General features: G+C 37.7%; 1 protein-coding gene across 2 annotated transcripts in view; it reads right to left on the bottom strand.

Moving 5' to 3' along the window:
- Window positions 1–15,414, bottom strand: part of CD53 (CD53 molecule) — a 30,271-nt gene extending 14,857 nt beyond the window's left edge. The window contains exon 1 of one of the 2 annotated variants that reach the window (XM_010358548.2): window positions 15,246–15,414. The gene's annotated coding sequence lies outside the window, so the exon portion shown is untranslated. The remainder of the gene's footprint in view (window positions 1–15,245) is intronic. The other variant, XM_010358557.2, reaches the window with a different exon arrangement.
- Between the last annotated feature and the right edge of the window lie 8,252 nt (window positions 15,415–23,666).

The raw sequence follows: 23,666 nt of genomic DNA, 5'->3' as shown, positions 1-23,666 counted from the left end.
TAAACTTTATGATAATAATAGTGTAGAGGCTGGGAAGGGAGAAATGGAAGTATACTATTGGGAGCATCTTATATGTGAAGTGGTAACCTCACTTGAAGGTAAAAATCTTTAAAAACACAGATTAATCAAAAGAAGCCAGAAAAAGAGAAAAGGGGGAACAACAGATGGGAAAAATAAAGAACAAATAGAAAAATGAGACAAATAAAACACAAATATGCTAAAATCCCAACCATATCAACATCACAGTAAATGAAATGGTCTGAATACTTAAAATATGAAGCAGGAATAAATAGATGAATTAAAAAAACAAGACCCAATTATGTTGCTGACAAAAAAATGCATTTAAAATATAAAGAAGCAAATACATTTTAAAATAAAACGACAGAAAAAGATATACCATACTAACACTAATAAAAGGGGGGAAAAAGGCTGGAGTGTCTATATTAGACTAAAACAAACACTATTACAGAAAAAATCATCAAGGATAAAGAAGATTATAATTATAAAGGGACTGATTGAGCTAAAGAACATAAAAATCCTAAGCGTTTCTGCACCTAGTCAAAATTTATGAGACAGAAATGAACAGAACTGAAAGAAGAAATAGACAAGTATACAGCTATACTTGAATAGTTCAATATCCTTCTCTCAATAACTGATGGAATCAGTAGACAGAAAAGCAGTAAATATTTGAACAACAGCACCAATCAACTGAAACTAACAGATTATGATAGAACACTCCACCCCACAACAGCAGAATATACATTCTTTTCAAGGTTACATGAAACATTGACCCAGATAGACTATTCTGGACATAAACCAAGTTTCAATAAATTTAGAAGGAACTGAATTAGAAATCAATAACAGAAATATCCCTAGAAAATCTCCTCAAATTGGGAAACTAAATAGTGTACTTCTAAACAGTTCATAGATCAAAGAAGAAATCAAAGAGAAAATTAGAATTTTGAATTGAGAAAAACTTTAAAAACATGTTGAAAATGTGTGAATGTCACTAAAGCAATATTTCAGGGTGAATTTTAGTGCTAAATGTCTATAGCTGAAAGGAGAGTGGTCTCAAATTAATGACTTCCGATTGCATCTTGAAAAACTAGAAAAAGTATAACAAATTAAACCCAAAATAAGCAGAAGGAAGTAGTTAATAAAGATAAACACTGAAATCAATTAAACAGAAAAACAAAACAAAACAAAACAAAACTCACAAAAGTTGGCTCTTTTAGAAGACTGATAAAATTGATAAACTTATACACAGGTAATCAATTTTAAAATAGAGAACAAAAATTATCAATATTAGGAATGAGAAAACAACACTACAAATTCTATAGATATCAAAAGGATAAGTCAATATAATAAATGACTTGATGCCAATACAACTTAGATGAAATAGATGAATTCATCGAAAGGCACACATTACCAAATCTCTCTCAAGAAATAGATAACCTGAATAATCCTACCTCTAATAAGAAACTGATTTTGGAGTTTAAAAATCTTCCCATAAAGAAAACTGCTAGTCCAGATGCCTTATTGATAATTTCTACTAAACATGTAAGGCAGAAATAATACTGATTCTATATCAAATCTTCCAGAAAATAGAAAAGGAGGGTACACTCGCTAGCTTATCCTGTGAGGCCAGAATTTTCAGTTACTAAAAGCAGAAAGATATTACAAGAAATGAAACCACAGACCAACATTCCTCAGAACATGATGTGAAAATCGTAAACAAGATTTTAGTAAAAAACATCTAACAATATAGAAAAATGATAAGAAATTATGAACAAATGGGGCTACTCTCAGGAATGCAAGGTTATTTTAACATTGAAAATGGTACTTAATTAATCATATTAACAAACTGAAAGAGAAAACAAATTATCTTCTGAATAGATACAGGAAACTTATTTGACAAAATTCAACATCTATTTCTGATAAAAACTTAGCAAACTAGGAATAGAAGAACACTTATGCAAACTTATAAAAGGCATTTATGAAGGGCATAGAATTAAGAACATCATACTTAATGGTATAATATCAAATGTCTTACCCTTATATAAGGAAGAAAATAGGTCTGTTTACTCTTAACTACTCTATTTGGCATTGTACTGGAATTTCTAGGCAGTGTGAATGAAATATGGAAAGAATGGCATCAAAATTGGAAAGAAAAAAAGTAAAACTGTCTTTGTTCACAGATATCATGAATGTCTTTGTAGAAAATCTAAATAAATCTACAAAAAAACTACTAGAACTAACAAGTAAGTGTAGCAAGGTTGCTAGACACAAGATTCAATCTACAAAAAATAATAGCATTCTATGCACTAGTAACCATTAGAAATCAAGTATTTTTTTAGAAGTATCATTTACGATAGCATCATATATGAAATACTTAGGCATAAATCTGACAAAAGTTGTGAAATAATTGTACGCTACAACTTAAAAACAAACATTGCTGAAAGAAATTGAAAAGATGCAAATAATGGAGAGATATATGACATCCATCTATCAGGAATTCAATATTTTTAAGATGTCAATTCTTCCAAATTAATCTATAGATTGTAATCCCAATCAATACTACAGCGGAATTTTTTGTAGACTTCAAGCAATTAATTCTAAAATTCATTTGGGAATGCAGAAGACTTAGAATAGTAAACATAAGTTTGATAAAGAACAAAATTGGAATACAAACACTACCTAATTCTATTACTTTCTATAAAACTACAACAATAAAGACAGCATAGAACTGGTGTTAAATAAATATATCAAGAGAACAGAATAGAGAGTCCATATGTATATGGACAACTGATTTTCAAAAAAATACAAAATTAATACATTAGAGAATGAACAACACTTGTTTCAACAAATGGTGCTGGAATAATTGTCTATTAACATGCAAAAAATGAACTTGCATTTATACCTCTCTCCATATGAAATCGTAACTAGTAGCGAATCATAGATCTAAAGGTCAAATCCGAAACTATAATTCTCCAGAAGGAAATTTAGGAGAAAATATTTGCAACCTTGATCACACAAAGAGTTCTCAGATAAGACACCAAAAGCGCAATAAGCTGATAAATTGGACTTCTTCAAAACGAAAACCTTCTGCTCTTCAAAAGACACTGTTAAGAGAATGAAAAGACACGGCACATAAGGCAAAACATATTTCCAAATCACACAAGATGAAAGGCAGGTATCCAGAGTATAAAAGCAACCCTTGAAACGCAATGGTAAGAAAATAAACAATCCAGTATTTAAAATGGGCAAAAGATCAGAACAGACAAAGAAAGAAGATATTATATGGATGGCAAATAGCACATGAAAGAAAATTTCTACTTCATTAGTTATTAAGGATATGCAAATTAAAACCATGGTAAGATACCACTCCACATCTCCTAGAATGGCTAAAATGTTTTCAAAACCTGGCCACACCAAGTGTTGGCGAGGATGTAGTGAAACTGGAACTCTTACACACTGTTGGAGGGAATGTAAATTGGTATAGCTATTTTCAAAAGCAGTTTGCTGGTTTTGTACAAAGTTAAACATATACTTATCGGCCGGGCGCGGTGGCTCAAGCCTGTAATCCCAGCACTTTGGGAGGCCGAGACGGGCGGATCACGAGGTCAGGAGATTGAGACCATCCTGGCTAACACGGTGAAACCCCGTCTCTACTAAAAAATACACAAAACTAGCCAGGCGAGGTGGCGGGCGCCTGTAGTCCCAGCTACTCGGGAGGCTGAGGCAGGAGAATGGCGTAAACCCTGGGAGGCGGAGCTTGCAGTGAGCTGAGATCCGGCCACTGCACTCCAGCCTGGGCGACAGAGCAAGACTCCGTCTCAAAAAGAAAAAAAACCATATACTTATCATATGATCCAGCCATTCTACTCCTAGGTATTTACCCAAGAGAAATGAAAGCATATGTCCATACAAGGACTAGTACAGGAAGGTTCATAGTTTTATTTATAATAATCCAAACTGGAAGCAACCCAAATGTCCATAAACAAGTGAACGTATAAATAAAGAGTGGTATAATTTTACAATGGAAACTACTTAGCAATTAAAAAGAATGAACTATTGTTACACTCTACAGCATAAGTGAATGTAAAAATAATCATGGTGAATGAAAGAGGGTAAATAATAAAGAGTACATTCTGTATGATTCCAGTTATATAACATTTTAGAAAATGAAAACTAATCTATAGCAACAGAAAGCAGATCAATGATTGTCTGAGGATGAAGGTAGGGGAGGGTAGGAGGTGAATAGAGGGAGCAGGGAAGGGTGAGAGAAAGGGATTACAGAAGGTCACAAGGAATCTGTAGTGACTGATGCATATGCTCAGTGTTTTGACTGTGGTGATGGATTTATGCATGTACACTTACGTCAAAGGCCCCTCCTAATTTCCTCCTGTCCATCAATTCACACTCATGGCAACACCCCTGGTATTATACTTTAAAATTTAGCAAGCAATATTGAATCCTTGTCTTAATGCTTCCTTCTTTACTTTGCTAATGTGTTTCTTTGCTGAAATTTTCCCTTTTCTTTATGGTCTCTTATTCTAGTTAGTTACGATCATCCTAATGATTCAGCTCAAGTGTCACTTTTCCAGGAAGTCGTCTCTGTTTATGTCTAAGTGTTCACACCCAACCCTCACTTGCCCTGAGGAGTATCTGTGATACCTGTGTACCTCTGCCATTGTACTAACCATTCTGTTTTATAAGTGACTATTCCCTCACTAGAATGTGAGCTCCTTCAGGGTAAGATCTATGCTATTCATCTTTGGCTTCTCAAAGCCTCATTACCTCAGAATTATCTGATGTAGTGGAATGAACATGACACTGCAGAGTCAGGAGCTTGGTCTTGAATTTTTAGTCTACTAATAAACTGATGTTTTGGACATAGGCAAATAACTAACTTACCCATCAGTAACAGAAAGGAATTGAGCCAGATGCTTCCTAGAATCACATCAGCCCCAACATCCTGGTATCCTATGACAATTAGTTCAGGCCCCTGTAACCTGATTGTCCACAGAGCACCAACTGGCTAGGTGCCCAAACTTAGGGACATTCCTACTGATTCTTTCCTTCACAAACAGGAAGAAGAACCTCTTCTTCCTTCCTCTCACACTTTCTACCTTTCCAGACTCATACCAAATTTAGTAAGAAAATCTTCTCACCTGGTGAAGGTTGTCACTACTTTTGCCACATGCCATAAGGGCCCCAGAGAGAATGCTGCTCTATTTCCCTTTCCCCTTCTTCACTGCTACTGGGCAGTGATTAAGCCTCCCACCCCTTCCAGCTACCATCTAGAGGAACTGACACCCCTCCCACAGTCAAAGTCTATGACTCTCAGCTCCATGACTCATGGTTCTATGCAAAAACCACCAACATCAGTTTCCAGGAAATCTGCATGACCAAACTGCACTTAGCTATGGCTACCTTCCACAACTCAACATGGAGGTTAGGGATCAACTTTATCCTTTAGTTTCCTCCAATGGGCTTGAGCTGGTAGACCTGTGGATTTCTAATTCCATCCCTGTCTTTTTTTGACCTGTACTAACAGCACCATGTAATCTACTCTTGAATTTAATCAAGCTTAGAAGTGGTTAAGGTTGGATAGAGGCTTCAAGAACCTCTATCGGGCTGGCCGTGGTGGCTCACACCTGTAATCCCAGCAATTTGGGAAGTTGAGGTGGGACGAGCCCTTGAGCCTAGCAGTTCAAGACTAGCCAGAACAACATAGCGAAACCCCATCTCTATTTTTAAAAATTTTTAAGGTAAAAAAAAAAAAAAGCTCTATCAGTTCTTCATCTTCAGCCTTATCTGATCCAATGATGTTACAAGCTGGTCTGGAGCCACAGTAAGACAGCTTTGGTGCTACATAGACCATCACACTTATGAGATATTAATAAGTGCTCCTCAAACAAAAGCCAAGATAAAGAAAAAACAGTGTAAGAGAAAAGCTTCTTATATGCTAATGTGCGCTGTGAAAAGAGAAAAATATACTTATATAACTACAAGCCTATTTTTATGTTGGAGATTACTTATTAACAGCTCAAAGAATATAGTATTCCATGGAACACAGTTTGATAAACGCTAGCTTTGGAATCAGACAGGTCTAGTTTTGAATTCTGGTAGTACTACTTATCAGAAGTGTGACCTTGGGCAACTTGCTTAACCTGTCTTTCACTATATCTTTGAAATAGGGCTATTAATACTTACCTCAGAGGTTGTTCTGAGGGCTAAATGAGATACTATTTCCAGATGGCCCAGTCCCTGAGTATCTGCCTTATTCAGTGAATACTCACTGAAAGATCAAGTCCAGAGCTTACCTACCAGTCCATTCCTAGGGTAACCCTTAGCTTCTAACAGATTTTTCGGAATAAAATATACATGGGGCCAGAATAATCCCTTGCTTGTTTCATACTTTTTAAAAAGAAGTTTCTTGTGCCATTTGTAAAAAAAATTTAAAAATTTAAATCAAACAATAAAGAAAAGTACATGTTTCTTACTCCATTTGTACCTATCAGGACAAATTGAAATTTTCAAATTTCAGTAATAAAAGATAAATAAATAAATGTAAGTATAGTTTCTGTAAGACTTCCTTTCAGTGAAGAAAAGTGTTTAATAGAAAAACACCTTTGTATGCTAAGATTGAGAATACGTTATTAGAACACATTTCTTTCTCCACTGAAATCTGTTAAGACATGTTGGGAAATCCCAGCAATAAAAGGCAAATGTAAGCACACTTTCTTTAAGATGCATAATTGTTTTCTTTCAGTGAATGGAAGAATTTGGTAGAGCAACACCTTTGTAAGCTAAGATTGAGAATATATATTAGAACACATTTCTGACTCCATTGAAATCTATTAGGAAAAGTTGAAAAATCCAGCAATAGAAAGCAAATGTAAGCATGCTTTCTTAAAAAAAAAAAAAAAAAAATCTACGTTTAAAAAATAAAGAAAAGTATAAAGAAGAAAGCATAAAGTCTTCTGAAATCCCACCTCCCAGAGATAACCATCATTAGCATTTTGGCAAACATCCTTCCAGACACTTCTCCATATACATTTCTCTATATACAGATTTGTCAATTTACATACAAGAGTATTTGCGAGGTAATTACGGCTCCCTATCTCTTCCTACACAGAGCCTGTGGCACTGTTTGTTCCTTAGCAAAGAAAATTGAGGCTGTGATTAAGAAAAATTTTTTCTGAATAGGAGAGAAAATCTGTTCCCAATGAGGGCTCCCAAATTTAGGCTTTCTTGCTCAAACAAATTTAGATACATAATAGATAGTTCACTGAATCCCACAAAATACTGAGTTCCTCATAAATGTCTTATTTATAATCCTCAAATCAGCCTGACAATATAGGTGTCATTAGCCCCATTCTGCAAAGAAGTCAAGGACTGGCACAAGGTCACCCAGCTAAGAATCATCAAAGGCAGGGTGAAGGCCAAGGTCTTTCAGCCTCCAAAGCCCATGCTCTTCCCAGTATCTCAGGCTCTGGTTTTGTGCCTGTTACTTCCCAATTCATTTGGTGCAATGTGTTGAGCATCCAGGAGAAGATCTTCCATTTTTCATCAGCTCGTGCCTCTGCAGTTTGAACTCCTGTGACCAGTGGCTGAGATGCAATCAGAGTTATGGCTGTACGTCCTTTTGAAGAGCAATAAGCAGTTGTAGAGAAAGAAGTAGGAATAAAATAAAACAAAGCCAGAGCATCAACTCTTATGTATTAGTGTCCGCTCATCTCTCCATCAACTTATCAAGGAATATCTGTTACCTTACTCCTTCCTAAAATTGTAATCTGGTAAAAATTTTGTTTCTTCTAGGCCACTGTTAGGGGACAGGATTTGGTGATTTATAGAAGAAGAGAGGAATAAGGAAGAAGAAAAGAAGAAAGAAAAAATGAAGAAAGACAAATCCAGATTATCTTGGAAGCTCACTTCCTCCCATTTGGGAGCTTAGCAAGACACTACTAACAGCTGAAGTGGGACAGGGACTCTTCTAATAAGCTTACTCCCTAAATCAGGAACAGTCACCTAAAACAGTTAGCACTGTTACAGAGTCAAGAGACCAGAGGTTCTCTTTCCTCCTATGTAGAAATATGCAGAACTTTACAGACAGGGTCCCTTAGCTAGATGCCTGTCCATGGTGTCTGCAGGATGGCTGTGCTCAGATTAAGCAAGACTCTTGGTGGGATAAGAAAAGCCACTTTGTTGGTATTTAAATAACCTGAATCTAATCATGAGGAAACATCAGATAAACTCAAATGGAGAAACATTCTAAAAAAGAACTGACCTTACTCTTCAGGAATATCAATGGCAAGAAAAACTCAGGAAGTGTTCCAGACTAAAGGAGACAAAAGTTACAGTTGAAGGCAATGCATGACTAGAAATTTCCTTTTGCTATAAAGAATATTAATGAGGTAATTGGTGGAATCTGAATAAAACCCATAGATTGTTAATTATATTGCATAAGTGTTAATTTCCTGGTTTTGATCATTGTAAAGTGGTCATATAAGAGAACGCATTTGTTTGTAGAAATATACACTAAGGTATTTAGGGGAAAAGGCATCAATCAAGTTACTAATTACTCTTAAATGAGAGAGCCAGAGAAGAATAAACAAATGAAGTAAAATGTTAATATTTTGGAAATCTGGGTGAAAAGGATTCAGAAATTTTTCATAATATTTTTTCAACTTTTTTATCAGTCTGAATTTTGTCAGAATTTTTTTAAAGAGTTGGAAAATAAATAAAGGATCTAAGGGATTCTCATCTCAAAATCATTACAATTTAAGTCTTCTATGTTATAAATATTGAGATTCTACAATAGTTATTTTAAGAAGACTAAACCATGGGATAATTCTTGAATGCCTTTATTTGCTCCTGATATAGAGTAAGCCATAAGTTCAAATTTACTTTAACAAGTAAACTTTAACAAGTTTAAAAAGATATGAGGTGTTAAAATCATTTCTTACCCCTATTCCTCAATCTAGTTTTCCTGAAATAGAAAAGGCCAAACAAAAAGGTTTGGAAAATAAAATATATATTTGGTTTTTCTAGTATTTAGTTTTCTAGCATAGTGGCTCAGGATCAATTACATTTACAATTAAGCTGTATTTTTATGTTTGTTTATGTTAAAATGCACTAAGAATTTATGTAAATGAAGAATAGTCTAATGATGCCTACTTAATAAAAAATCTCTTAATAAAAATATTATAGTATAATCTATATTATACTATAGTATAATATAGAAGCAAGAGCATGCCATAGAGAATCAGAAGACATTCTAAATAACAATTAAGTAATTTTATGATTTTGGACAAATCATTTTACTTGAAAAGTAAGCAGACTGGAGAGTTGCAACAGCTCACATTTATTGAGCTCTCATTATGAGTTAGATACTTTATTTGAGTCTAAATAATCTCTAACGTCACTTTAAGTACCAATATTCTAATTCTTGGAACATAGCACTCTCATTTTAAATGATTATAAAAAGGTATGCTTGCGGCATATTTTCTTTTACAACAATTCTTGGTCATAGATATGAGGTATTGATGCTATTGCTTGGGTAGAAATTCTGCTGTGTGCTGGTTTTTTGAAAAGATCAACAAAATTGATAGATCGCTAGCAAGACTAATAAAGAAGAAAAGAGAGAAGAATCAAATAGACACAATAAAAAATGATAAAGGGGATATCACCACCAATCCCACAGAAATACAAACTACCATCAGAGAATACTATAAACACCTCTATGCAAATAAACTAGAAATTCTAGAAGAAATGGATAAATTCCTGGACACATACACCCTCCCAAGACTAAACCAGGAAGAAGATGAATCCCTGAATAGATCAATAACCACCTCTGAAACTGAGGAAATAATTAATAGCCTACCGACCAAAAAAAGTCCAGGACCAGATGGATTCACAGCCGAATTCTACTAGAGGTACAAGGAGGAGCTGGTACCATTCCTTCTGAAAGTATTCCAATCAATAGAAAAAGAGGGAATCCTCCCTAACTTATTACATGAGGCCAACATCATCCTGATTCCAAAGCCTGGCAGAGACACAACAAAAAAAGAGAATTTTAGACCAATATCCCTCATGAACATTGATGCAAAAATCCTCAGTAAAATACTGGCAAACCAAATCCAGCAGCACATCGAAAAGCTTATCCACCATGATCAAGTGGGCTTACTCCCTGGGATGCAAGGCTGGTTCAACATATGCAAATCAATAAATGCAATCCAACATATAAACAGAACCAAAGACAAAAACTGCATGATTATCTCAATAGATGCAGAAAAGGCCTTTGACAAAATTCAACAGCCCTCATGCTAAAAACTCTCAATAAATTCGGTATTGATGGAATGTATCTCAAAATAATAAGAGCTATTTATGACAAACCCACAGCCAATATCATACTAAATGGGCAAAAACTGGAAGCATTCCCTTTGAAAACTGGCACAAGACAGGGATGCCCTCTCTCACCATGCCTATTCAACATAGTGTTGGAAGTTCTGGCTAGGACAATCAGGCAAGAGAAAGAAATAAAGGGTATTTAGCTAGGAAAAGAAGAAGTCAAATTGTCCCTGTTTGCAGATGACATGATTGTATATTTAGAAAACCCCATCATCTCAGCCCAAAATCTCCTTAAGGTGATAAGCAACTTCAGCAAAATCTCAGGATACGAAATTAATGTGTAAACTCACAAGCATTCTTATACACCAGTAACAGACAAACAGAGAGCCAAATCATGAATGAACTTCCGTTCACTATTGCTTCAAAGAGAATAAAATACCTAGGAATCCAACTTACAAGGGATGTGAAGGACCTCTTCAAGGAGAACTACAAACCACTGCTCAACGAAATAAAAGAGGCACAAACAAATGGAAGAACATTCCATACTCATGGATAGGAAGAATCAATATCATGAAAATGGCCATATGGCCCAAGGTAATTTATAGATTCAGTGCCATCCCCATCAAGCTACCAATGACTTTCTTCACAGAATTGGAAAAAACTACTTTAAAGTTCATATGGAACCAAAAAAGAGCCCATATTGCCAAGACAATCCTAAGCCAAAAGAACAAAGTTGGAAGCATAACGCTACCTGACTTCAAACTACACTACAAGGCTACAGTAACCAAAACAGCATGGTACTGGTACCAAAACAGAGATATACACCAATGGAACAGAACAGAGCCCTCAGAAATAATACCACACATCTACAACCATCTGATCTTTGACAAACCTGACAAAAACAAGAAATGGGGAAAGGATTCCCTATTTAATAAATGGTGCTGGGAAAACTGGCTAGCCATATGTAGAAAGCTGAAACTGGATCCCTTCTTTATACCTTATACAAAAATTAATTCAAAATGGATTAAAGACTTAAATGTTCGCCCTAAAATCATAAAAACCCTAGAAGAAAACCTAGGCAATACCACATAGGCATGGGCAAGGACTTCATGTCTAAAACACCAAAAGCAACGGCAACAAAAGCCAAAATTGACAAATGGGATCTAATTAAACTAAAGAGCTTCTGCACAGCAAAAGAAACTACCATCTGAGTGAATAGGCAACCTACGGAATGGGAGAAAATTTTTGCAATCTACTCATCTGACAAAGGGCTAATATCCAGAATCTACAAAGAACTCAAACAAATTTACAAGAAAAAAAATAACCCCGTCAAAAAGTGGGCAAAGGATATGAACAGTTCTCAAAACACGTCTCAAAAGAAGACATTTATGTAGCCAACAGACACATGAAAAAATGCTCATCATCACTGGCCATCAGAGAAATGCAAATCAAAACCACTATGAGATACCATCTCATACCAGTTAGAATGGCAATCATTAAAAAGTCAGGAAACAACAGGTGCTGGAGAGGATGTGGAGAAATAGGAACACTTTTACACTGTTGGTGGGACTGTAAACTAGTTCAACCATTGTGGAAGACAGTGTGGCGATTCCTCAAGGATCTAGAACTAGAAATATAATTTGACCCAGCCATCCCATTACTGGGTATATACCCAAAGGAGTATAAATCATGCTACTATAAAGACACATGTGCACATATGTTTATTGCAGCACTATTCACAATAGCAAAGACTTGGAACCAACCCAGATGTCCATCAGTGGTAGACTGGATTAAGACAATGTGGCACACATATACCATGTAATACTATGCAGCCATAAAAAAGGATGAGTTCATGTCCTTTGTAGGGACATGGATGAAGCTGGAAACCACCATTCTCAGCAAACTATCACAAGGACAGAAAACCAAACACTGCATATTTTCACTCATAGGTGGGAAGTGAACAATGAGAACACTCGGACACAGGAAGGGGAACGTGACACACAGGGGCCTGTCGTGGGGAGGCGGGAGGGGGGAGGGATAGTATTAGGAGATTACCTAATGTAAATGACGAGTTAATGGGCGCAGCATACCAACATGGCACATGTATACATATGCAACAAACCTGCACCTTGTGCACATGTACCCTAGAACTTAAAGTATAATTTTTAGAAAAAGAAATTCTGCTGTGTGCTTATGAAATGGATAATGAAGAGAGAGCACTCACCTCTAACTCTCAGCATAGAGATTCCTGGCCTTTACTCTGAGTGGTCATTCACTGGCTTTGCAAAGGCATGTCTTCTCTTTCCCAGAACCTACCTCCAGTCAGCCTTCCCAAACTGGCCACCCAACCTCCACCTCAATCCTTCCCTCCTCTGCCCCAGCAGCCATGCTGCCCTGCTCTGCACAGCTGTCTGGTTTCTCTGGGTTACTTTGCTTCAGTGCCCTGCACCTGCAGTGGCAGATGGGTCCTGGCAGCTTCCTGACGACAGGTGCCCAGTCTCTAGGGCCCAGGGTGATTTACACATAGTGGATGCTTGCTCAGTACAAGAAGCCCTAGTCTGACTAATCTAGGAACGCAAAAAAACCACTATAACTGAATCAGTGCAGCACTTCCTGCAACAGAAGCTAAGCTGAAAACAATGGCTATAACCTCACAAGAAGCTCCACCCTTCCTTCTGCTCTAAGTGAAAATCTAGGTTGAGGGGGGAAAAACCTGCCTCTTCTGCCTCATTTCAACCCCACATCCCATCAATTCTGTCATGTGAACATGGTGGGCATAGCCCCACCCAGAGCTGGACCTAGGACTTGCCTGGTCAGTGATCTTACCCTCCACTTTCTGGTGCCAAGTAGGAGAAAGGACTTTCCACTTCATGTGACTCTGTAAACATGGTGTGTTATACTGCAGTCTCACTTGCTCGCTCTCATTTCTAACATGCCTGGAGGTACACACTTCTTTGAATTTGAATATACAGCACCCTTGGTCTAGAATGTCTCCATAGCAAACCCATACTTCTGTGAAAGTGAACCCACCAGTCACCTCTCCGGGGATTCTTTGGCACATTCCTAACTCCTCCTACAGTTTGTGCACGTTCTCCATCTATTATGGAAAAGAGCACATTGCACTGTATTTGTATACTGCTGTGATTGTAGTCCACAATAAACTGTACAACTCCTTTCAGATGATAATCTTCTCTGTTATCCTGTATCTCCAGCACCAAGTGCCATATCTGGCCATGGGGTAGGAGTGGGAAAGGAGAACCGCAGTCCGAGGGCCTCTGCAGTCAGGGGTCAATCAGAGGGCACAAAAAACAAAGGACCAACAGACTTCATCCTTTCCAGTTTGTGCCTCTTGTCAGTGAACAAAGGTGAGGTCACTTAGGTGGTGGTAACCATAGCTGTGAAGGCATGGACTCAGAATCATTCCTCATGAATATAAAAGTACCCAATGCTTTCATTTAAAAGTTAAATGTTCTTAACTGGCCCACACAGGAAACATCACAGGAAATAATGTTTCAGTTCAGTCTTTGCTCCCATTCAACCACAATTTCAAAATAGTACAGATTCTCCTCAAGATTGAGAAAGTAAAACCTCTTTGTTTATCCAGCAGCTAGGAGTCTGCTTTTTCTCAGCTTTCTTCCAAAGCACATGCATAGTATATCTCTTATCTCCCATGGGAGTTCCATAAGAGTAGGACTGTTTGCTAGATAAATATTCTCCTTCTACCTTTTCATCTCCCTCCCCCACAATTTCCAAAGCACAGTGCCTGGCCTCAGGAGGCACCTAACACTTGATTATTAAGTGTTTTTTCTTCTAAAAGCCACTTTTAGTGTCTTCTAAAAGTGTTTTAGAAGACTGCTTTTTATTTTTTAATTCAAGGCTCAATAAGCTCTGAGGTGTTTTGGGAATCTAGAGCCCTCTCCCCTGTCCCCACCCCTCTTGGAAATCTAGAGCCCTCTGCCCTGTTCCCAACCCTCATTCTTAGATGGGTGGGTGTAGTCAAAGAGAACTTTCTCCTTTCTGCTCCAGGGCATAATCAAGTGAAATTCTCACAGATCTTGGAAGAAGAAAGCTCTTATATAGAGTTTCCTATGGTGGTCACAGAGTCAGGACCAAAGCTCTGCTATCACTTTGCTGAGTTCACGCAACCTCAGTCATTAGTTACAGCACATGATTGGAAATTACTGCAGTATCAAGTTTTGGGGATTGCATTTATACGTGCATCAGTGGTCACGTTTTGTACACCAAGGATAATCTGGAGAAATGCTGAGGATCACAATGCGCTTCCCGCTCCTTAAAAGCCAACAATCTACTCGTCCTTTAGAGGTGTCTAGCTTTCACCTTTTAAAATACAGTTACTGAGCACATCCTGGTGTTTTGATTTTTAGCCACCTTTCTATTTAGTGGCTTTGAAGAGTCACTAACTTAACTTTTTAAAATTTCTCAAATGAAAAAGAACTGTGTCTTCTAGCTGTCTTTCTAAAGACAGCTCTGGCTGTGGGTTCTTTCCTCACTTTAAAATCACAAGGCCAATTTTCTGAAAACTAGAGCACATAGGAAATCTCCCCAATATCATCTCGCAGAGAAAGCTCCAGGCATCAGGAATTACTACACAGAGTAATTCAAGCTCTGTAGCAATTAAGGCTTGTGAATGCCTCAACTCAGAGATTAGGTAACAAGAACTTGATTAAATAAAAGTATTTCTGGCCTGATTGCCTTTGGGGATGTTACTAGTATCTTGCTAATCTGTTTTACTTTGTGCACTAAATATTTGCGAAAGAGAAGTTGCAGGAGATTTTATGGTTACTAACGAGGTATATGCAGACCCCTAAGAATACGCCCTACCCCACATTAGACAGCAAACCAGGTTAAAATGTCATCAACCTTACCTTTTCCAGACACTGTTCCTCAGTCCTTTAGGCAGAATTTAGTGATTATCCTTGAGGTGGCTGAGACAAGGCTGGTAACATGGGTATCCAGGGCTATTTGTGTAAAAGGAGAAGTGAAGGGCGAAAAAATAAGATCGTGCTGTGACGACAGGAAGCCCGGAAGAGAAGAAGGAGGAAGTGAGGCTGAGTCCGCCCTCTTTCGCCTCAGAGATTCAGTCCTTCCCCAGTGGCTTTTTAGAAACTTCCTCCCACAGCCCACCCTAAACTAGTTTCGTGAAACAAAGGAAAACTTCATAACCAAGTTGGTTCAGGCACAGATCTCTGAGCAGTGGTGGATTCTAGGGTAATTTTGGCGATGATTTTTGCTTAGAAAAGGACAGTGCTTCTCAATCAAGGTGGCATCTCAGAATTAACTGTTTATTTGTTCAAAAATAAGCATGCCTGGCCCCACCACCAGTTTCCAATTCAGGTAGACAGACTGGAGGGGAACACAAGAAACAATATTTCTAAACATTTTCTAGGCCTGAGACTTTGCAATGTCTTTCTGAAGATTCTCTGCTCCCTCCTCACACTCCCTGTCTGGCTTCAGCCAGTCTCTAGACTTCAGTTAATTGGACACCATTTGCAGACTTCTCTGTCTCAAGAGCAAGATTGTCTTAAGGTGAGTCCCCAAGGCATAATCCCAGGGGCACTGGTAGAAATGATTTGGTTAGTACAGGAAACACCACATTTGGAGCCAAAGATCTGAGTTTCAGTTCTAGCTTTATCTCTTTTAGCTGTGAGATCTTGAGCAAGTCTCAATCTGTCAGCCTCAGTTTATTAATGGTAGCATCTAATAATAATCCTACTAGTTACTGTTACATCCTTATTTATATACAAGAAAACAGGGGCTCAAAGAGGTTAGAAAATTTGCCCAAGCTCATACGACTAAGACGTGTCAGAGCTAGGATTCAAATTCAAGGTCACAGAGAATTCCTTTTTGAGAAACACTGTGATTAATGTATTTTGAAAAATGTGTTTCTACTTTCACTATGCTGCATCACTGGAATTTTCTTAGATTGGGTCAAAGGAGTAGGTGACAACCCAAATGTGTCACTAGCTAACTGTGAAACTTGGAAGCAATCACTGAGCCCCAGTGTTTTATAAGTGTTTTCATCTTATAAATGAACAGATAGATGACACTCTTTGTGATGCTGACTTGGAAGCATGCCTCTGGGAAAGCTAGCTCTCTCCCGCTTCCTTCACCCTGAGACATTCAGATCCAGAGTAATCTCTCAGCCAGGACTGTCTTATGGAGAAAACCGAGTTAAACGAAGGTAAAAAGGTATTTACTGCAGAGCTTGTCAGTCCTTAATATTCTCTAAGCAGGGGAAATAATATACAGATTTCCCCAAACTTATCTGAGCATCAACTCTGTGTGTGTGTGTATGTGTGTGTGTGTGTGTGTGTGTGTGTGTGTGTGTGTGTGGTTAGGGAACGATTTTTTCAGTATGACTACACTTTAGGGAATGCTATTAAAAACTTTCTGCTCCTCAGCTGGAATTACTGTCCCTCACTCAGGGCTGCTGCCATGCTGACAGATCCCTGAAGTGGTGGGGCTGAGGAGAGCTTTCTGGCTGAATTCATATTTTCCTAGTTATCTTACCCATTCTGATGACTCTAATTACTATCTGTCTGTTCCAAAGATTCACAAATCTATATGGATGCCATGATCTCTCATTTGAGCTCCACTCTCTCCCAGGCACCTCAAATCCAATATCCAAATTCAGTTTGATGAACTTGGCATCCCCACACTCAAGCCTGCTCCTCCCACCATGTCCACCATCTAGGAAAGACCTGATTGGCCTTTCAGCCACATTCATGAGAAACCACGTATCTTCTTAAGCTACTCTCTCTCCCACACCACCACCTATTGTCAACCACCAAGTCCTGTCAACTATGCTTTTGCCTAAATATTTCTCAAACCAGACCACCTGTTTCCAACCCCATAGACATTACATTAGTCCTTATCTCTTACCTGTGTTACAGGATGCCAGTCTCCTTCAAGACCAGCTTGGATGTTTCTTCACTCTGTCCTCAGGAAGAAGGGAGGAGAGCCTTCTAAAATGCAAATTTAATCACATGACTCCCCAGCTTAAAACTCTCGGCTGGCTATTTCTTCCCTGGCCCCACCTCGGAGATCTCCTCACACTGGATAACACTGGATGTGGAATTCCTTTGAGTTGCTTAAACAAATCAATCTAGTTCTGTCTCACATGTTCTCTCTAGAATATCCTCTCACCTGTTCACCTAATTCCTTACTCATCCTCCATCATAGCACTAGAAAGCCCTCCAGGCAGGGCCAGTTACTCCTGCTCTCTGGTCCCATTGCCCACAGGCATCCCTCCACCCTCTGTCATTCCTTGTTTTTCAATTTTCCCCCACTAGACTCAAAGCTCTGTAGGTTCTGTGTTACTGTGTGTATGTTAGGTGATCTTGCTCATGACTGTATTTTTAGTGCCTGGTATTGGGTCTGGCACATAGGTGTTCTATCAATATTTGAATAGTTTCAGGTAATGTGAGGCCTGAAAGTTAGGGGAACCAGAATTTTGGGGCAGGCAGAGAGAGTAAGGGGAAGAAAGAGATAGGTAGACTGAACGTCTGCAGAGGCAGAAGTGATAAATAAGGGGGAGTCTTAGGAATATCAGGAAGACTATCTCAAGACAAATTGTTCACAGCAAAATAGATGACCATTTTAATGGAGAACATTTTTCCTTGAATGTGCCTCTTTCCATCATTTCACTGGGAAGAGTTGTTCAAAGTGCCGGACAACTAGAGGTGGCTGTTTCCTGGGATTAGGGGTTTGGTAGAGAACAACATGCCCACTTATACCCATACCTATAAGATTTTATTGAGAATTAATTCTGTTTCTGACCATCAAATATTTAGAATTCATTTGGAGGGACAAGAACAAAAACAAATGGGGAATAAGACAATGTCAGGGAACTCCATGTTATTGAATAACCCAAAAGAATGCTCAAAAACTTTGAAAAAACTAAATTAGAAAAGGCATTTAGCAGAAGCTCAGACTCATGGCTTGATCTTCTCAATACAGGGTATATTGATCACCATCATAGATGATAATAGAACCCGAGAGTTTAGGAAACTTGAACTTGGCCAGACAAATAGTGGGAATACAAATTATGAGTACTCCACTCTTATGCAGTCGTACTGGCCAAAATACATTCTGAATAGATAAAACCTCTTATGGACATTGTGAATTGAGTCCCCATTTAGACCTTTTTCAAAAGCCTTCTAAGTGAGTAGTTCTAACTGTTTTATTATTGGAAGATAATCACTGTTGAAATATGAGAATACAGATAGAACTTCCAAGTTTATTTCAGAGTTATTTAAGTACATAAGGATATTAGAGTTTAGGAGGCATAGATTTTGTGAGAATTATAAGATTGGAAACTTCAAATGAGAGATTAAAATTAACTAGTAGTATATTGGATTTTGTTTATGGGCTCTAAGAGTAAAGTTTTGAAGAAAATGCAATAGAACATCATTCTTAACTTTCATTTTAGGTTCAAATGTACATTTGGAGGTTTATTATATAGGGAAATTGCATGTGACACAGTTTTGGTGTACAGATTATTTCATCACCCAGGTGATAAGTGTAGTGACCAATAGGTAGTTTTTTGATCCTCTCCCTCCTTCCCAGGTCCACCCTCAAGGAGGCCCTAGTGTCTGTTGTTCCCTTCTTCGTGCCCATGTGTACTTAGTGTTGAGCTCCCATTTATAAGTGAGAATATGTGATATTTGGTTTTCTGTTCCTGCATTAAATTTTTTAGGATAAGGCCTTCTACCTGCATCCATGTTGCTGCAAAGAACATCATCTCATTATTTCTTATGACTGAATAGTATTCCATGGCATATATGTACCACGTTTTCTTTATCCAGTCTATCATTGATGGTCATTTAGATTGATTCCATGTCTTTGCTATTGTAAAGAGTGCTATGATGAACATACACATGTATGTGTCTTTATGATAGAACAATTTATGTTTCTTTAGATATGTACCCAGTAATGGGATTGCTGGGACAAAAGGCAGTTCTGTTTTATGTTCTTTGAGAAATTTGCAAACTGTTTTCCACACTGGCCAAGCTAATTTACATTCCCACCAACAGTGTATAAGCATTCTCTTTACTCTGAAACCTCGCCAACACCTGTTATTTTTTGGCTTTTTTATAATAGGCATTTTGACTGGTGTGAGATGGTATCTCACTGTGGTTTTGATTTGCATTTCTCTAATAATTAGTGATGCTGGGTATTTTTTCATATGCCTGTTGGCTGCATGTGTGACTTCTTTTGACAAATGTCTATTCATGTCCTTTGCCCACTTTTTAATGGAGTTGTTTAGTTTTTGCTTGTTAATTAGTTTAACTTTCTTACAGATTTGAATATTAGACCTTCATCAGATACATAGTTTGCAGATATTTCCTCCCATGCTCTAGGTTGTCAGTTTACTCTGTTGATAGTTTCCCTTTCTGTTCAGAAGCTTTTTGGTTTAATTAGGTCTTATTTATCAATTTTTGTTTTTGTCACAATTGCTTTTGACATCTTCATCATGAAGTCCTTACTAGGGCCTTTGTCCAGAATGATATTTCTTAGGTTATTTCCCAGGGTTTTTAAAATTTTAGGTTTCAGATTTAAAATTTAATCCATCTTGAGTTGATTTTGGTATATGGTATAAGGAAGGGATCCAGTTTCAATCTTCTGCACATGGATAGCCAGTTAGCCCAGTACCATTTATTGAATATGGAGTCCTTTCCATATTGCTTGTTTTTGTCAGTTTTGTTGAAGATCAGATGGTTATAGGTGTGCAGCATTATTTCTGGGCTCTCTATTTGGTTCCATTGGTCTATGTGTCTGTTTTTGTATCAGTACCATGCTGTTTTGGTTATGATAGCCTTGTTGTATAGTTCAAAGTCAGGTAACATGATGTTTCCAGCTTTGTTCTTTTTGCTTAGGATTATCTTGGCTATTTGGGCTTGTTTTTAGCTCCATATGAATTTTAAAATAGTTTTTTTCTAGTCCTGTGAAAAATAGTGTTGGTAGTTTGATAGGAATAGCATAGAATCTGCAAATTGCTTTGGGCAGTATGGTCATTTTAACAATATTGACTCTTCCAGTTTATAAGCATGGAATATTTCCCATTTGTTTCTGTTATCTCTAATTTCTTTGAGCAGTGTTTTGTAATTCTTATTGCAGAGATCTTTCGCCTCCCTGGTTAACTGTATTCTTAGGTACTTTATTCATTTTGTGGTGTTTGTGAATAGGGTTGCATTCTCGATTTGGTTCTCAGCTTGGAAGTTGTTGATGTATATAAATGATACTGATTCTTGTACATTGGTTTTATATATGTTGAAACTTTACTGAAGTTGTTTATCAGATCTAGGAGCTTTTGAGCAGAGACTATGGGGTTTTCTAGGTACAGAAGCATATCGTTGGCAAAAAAGGATAGTTTGACTTCCTCTCTTCCTATTTGGATGGCTTTTATTTTTTTCTCTTGCCTAATGGCTCTGGCTGGGACTTCCAGTACTATTTGAATAGGAGTGATGAGAGTGGGCATCCTTGTCTTGTTAAAGTTCTCAAGGGGAATGCTTCCAGCTTTTGCCCGTTCAGTATGATGTTGGTTGTCGGTTTGTCATAGATGGCTCTTATTATTTTTAGGTATGTCCCTTCAATGCCTAGCTTGTTGAGGGTTTGTAACATGAAGGGATGTTGAATTTTATCAATAGCCTTTTCTGTATCTATTGAGGTAATTCTGTGGTTTTTGTTTTCAGTTCTATTTATGTGATGAATTGCATTTATTGATTTGTGTATGTTGAACTAACCTTGCAACCAAGGGTTAAAGCTTATTTAATCATGGTGGATTAGCTCTTTGATGTTCTGCTGCATTCAGTTTGCTAACATTTTGTAGAAGATTTTTGTGTCTCTGTTAATTAGGGATATTGGCCTGAAATTTTCTTTTTTGGTTTTTGTTTCCGCCAGGTTTTGGTATTAGGATGATACTGGTCTCATACAAGTAGTTAGAGTGGAGACCCTCCTCCTGAATTTTTTGGAATGGTTTCAGTAGGAATGGTACCAGCTCTTCTTTATACATCTGGTAGAATTTGGCCGTAAATTCATCTGGTCTTGTGCTTTTTCTGGTTGATAGGATTTTTATTACTGATTTAATTTTGGAACCTCTTATTGGTCTGTCCAGGCATTCAATTGCCTCCTGGTTCAAATATGGGAGGGTGTATGTTTCCAAGAATTTATCAATTTCTTCTAGGTTTTCTAGTTTGTGTGCATACAAGTGTTCATAGTAGTCTCTGAGAGTTTATGTATTTCTGTGGAGTCATTGGTAATGTCCCTTTTGTCATTTCTGATTGTGTTTATTTGTATCTTCTCTCTTTTTTTATTTATCAGTCTAGCAAGCAGTCTGTCAATCTAATTTATCCTTTCAAATAACCAGCCTTTTGATTTGTTGATCTTTTGTATGGTTTTTTTGCATCTTAATTTCCTTCAGTTCGACTCTGATTTTGGTTATTCCTTGTCTTCTGCTAGCTTTGGGGTTACTTCACTCTTGTTTTCCTAATTCCTTCAGGTATGATGTTAGGTTGTTAATTTGTGATCTTTCTACCTTTTTGATGTGGGCATTTAGTGCTATAAGCTTTCCTCTTAATACTGTTTTAGCTGTTTCCCAGAGATTCTAGTATAGTGTATCTTTGTTCTCATTAGTTTCAAAGCATTACTTGATTTATGCTTTAATTTCATAATTTACCCAAAAGTCATTCAGGAGCAGGTTGTTTAATTTCCATATAGTTGTGTGATTTTGAGTGATTTTCTTCATACTGATTTCTATTTTTATTGTACTGTGGTCTGAGAGTGTGTTTGGCAAGATTTTGGTCTTTTTAAATTTGCTGAGGGTTGTTTTATAAACAACTGTATGGTTAATTTTAGAGTATGTGCCATATGCAGATGAGACAAATGTATATTCTTTTGGTTTTGTGTGGAGAGTTCTGTAGATGTTGTTTAGGCCCATTTGGTCAAGTGTCAGGTTCAGGTCCCAAATATCTTTGTTAGTTTTCTATCTCAATGATCTGTCAGTGGGGTGTTGAAGTCTCCCACTAATATTGTGTGTTTGTCTAAGTCTCTTTGTGGATCTCTAAGAACTTGCTATATGAATCTGGGTGCTCCTGTGTTGGGTGCATATATATTTAGGATAGCTATGTCTTCTTGTTGAATTGAACCCTTTACCATTATGTAACCCTCTTTGTTGTTTTTGATCTTTGTTGGTTTAAAGTCTGTTTTGCCTGAAATTAGAATACTAACTCCTACTTTTTTCTGTTTTCTGTTTGCTTGATAAATTTTTCTCCACTTCTTTACTTTGAGTCTATGGGTGTCATTGCATGTCAGATGGTCCTCTTGAAGACTACATACAGTTGGATCTTGCTTCTTTATCCAACTTGCTACTCTGTGCCTTTTAATTGAGGCATTTTGTCTGTTTACTTCCAAGGTTAATATTGATACGTGAAGATTTGATCCTGTTGTCATGTTGTTAGCTGGTTATGCAGACTCGTTTGTGTAGTTGCTTTATAGTGTTAATGGTCTCTGCTTAAATGTGTTTTTGTGTTGGGCTGGTAACAGTCTTTCATTTCCATGTTTAGCACTCCTATAAGGGCCCCTTGTAAGGCAGGACTAGTGGTAATGAATTCCCTTAGCATTTGCTTCTCTGAGAGTGGTCTTATTTCTCCTTTGCTCATGAAGTTTAGTTTAGCTGGATATGAAATTATTCGTTGAAATTTCTTTTCTTTACAGATGCTAAATATAGCCCCCAATGTCTTATGGCTTATAGGGTGTGGGGAAAAGAAAGAAAGATCAGACTGTTATTGTGTCTATATAGAAAGAAGTAGACATAAGAGACTCCATTTTGTTCTGTATTTGAGATGCTGTTAATCTGTGACCCTACCCCCAACCTTGTCCTTGCAAGAGACATGTGCTATGGTGACTCGAGGTTTAAAGGATTTTGGGCTGTGCGGGCTGTGCTTTGTTAAACACGTGCCTGAAGGCAGCTTGCTAGTTAAAAGTCATCACCATTCTCTTAATCTCAAGTACCCACGGATACGCACACTGCCAAAGGTCGCAGGGACCTCTGCGTAGGAAAGCTAGGTATTGTCCAAGGTTTCTCCCCATATGATGGTCTGAAATATGGCCTCGTGGGAAGGAAAAGACCTGATCGTCCCCCAGCCTGACACTCGTGAAGGGTCTGTGCTGAGGAGGACTAGTACAAGAGGAAAGAAGGCCTCTTGGCAGTTGTTGGCAGTTGAGATAGAGAAAAGCATCCGTCTCCTGCCCGTCCCTGGGCAATGGAACATCTCGGTATAAAACCC

Source organism: Rhinopithecus roxellana, chromosome 8 (genome assembly GCF_007565055.1).
Source record: "Rhinopithecus roxellana isolate Shanxi Qingling chromosome 8, ASM756505v1, whole genome shotgun sequence".
Lineage (NCBI taxonomy): Eukaryota > Metazoa > Chordata > Mammalia > Primates > Cercopithecidae > Rhinopithecus > Rhinopithecus roxellana.
Note: the sequence above shows the minus strand (reverse complement) of the source record. Positions and strands in the feature narration are given on the sequence as shown.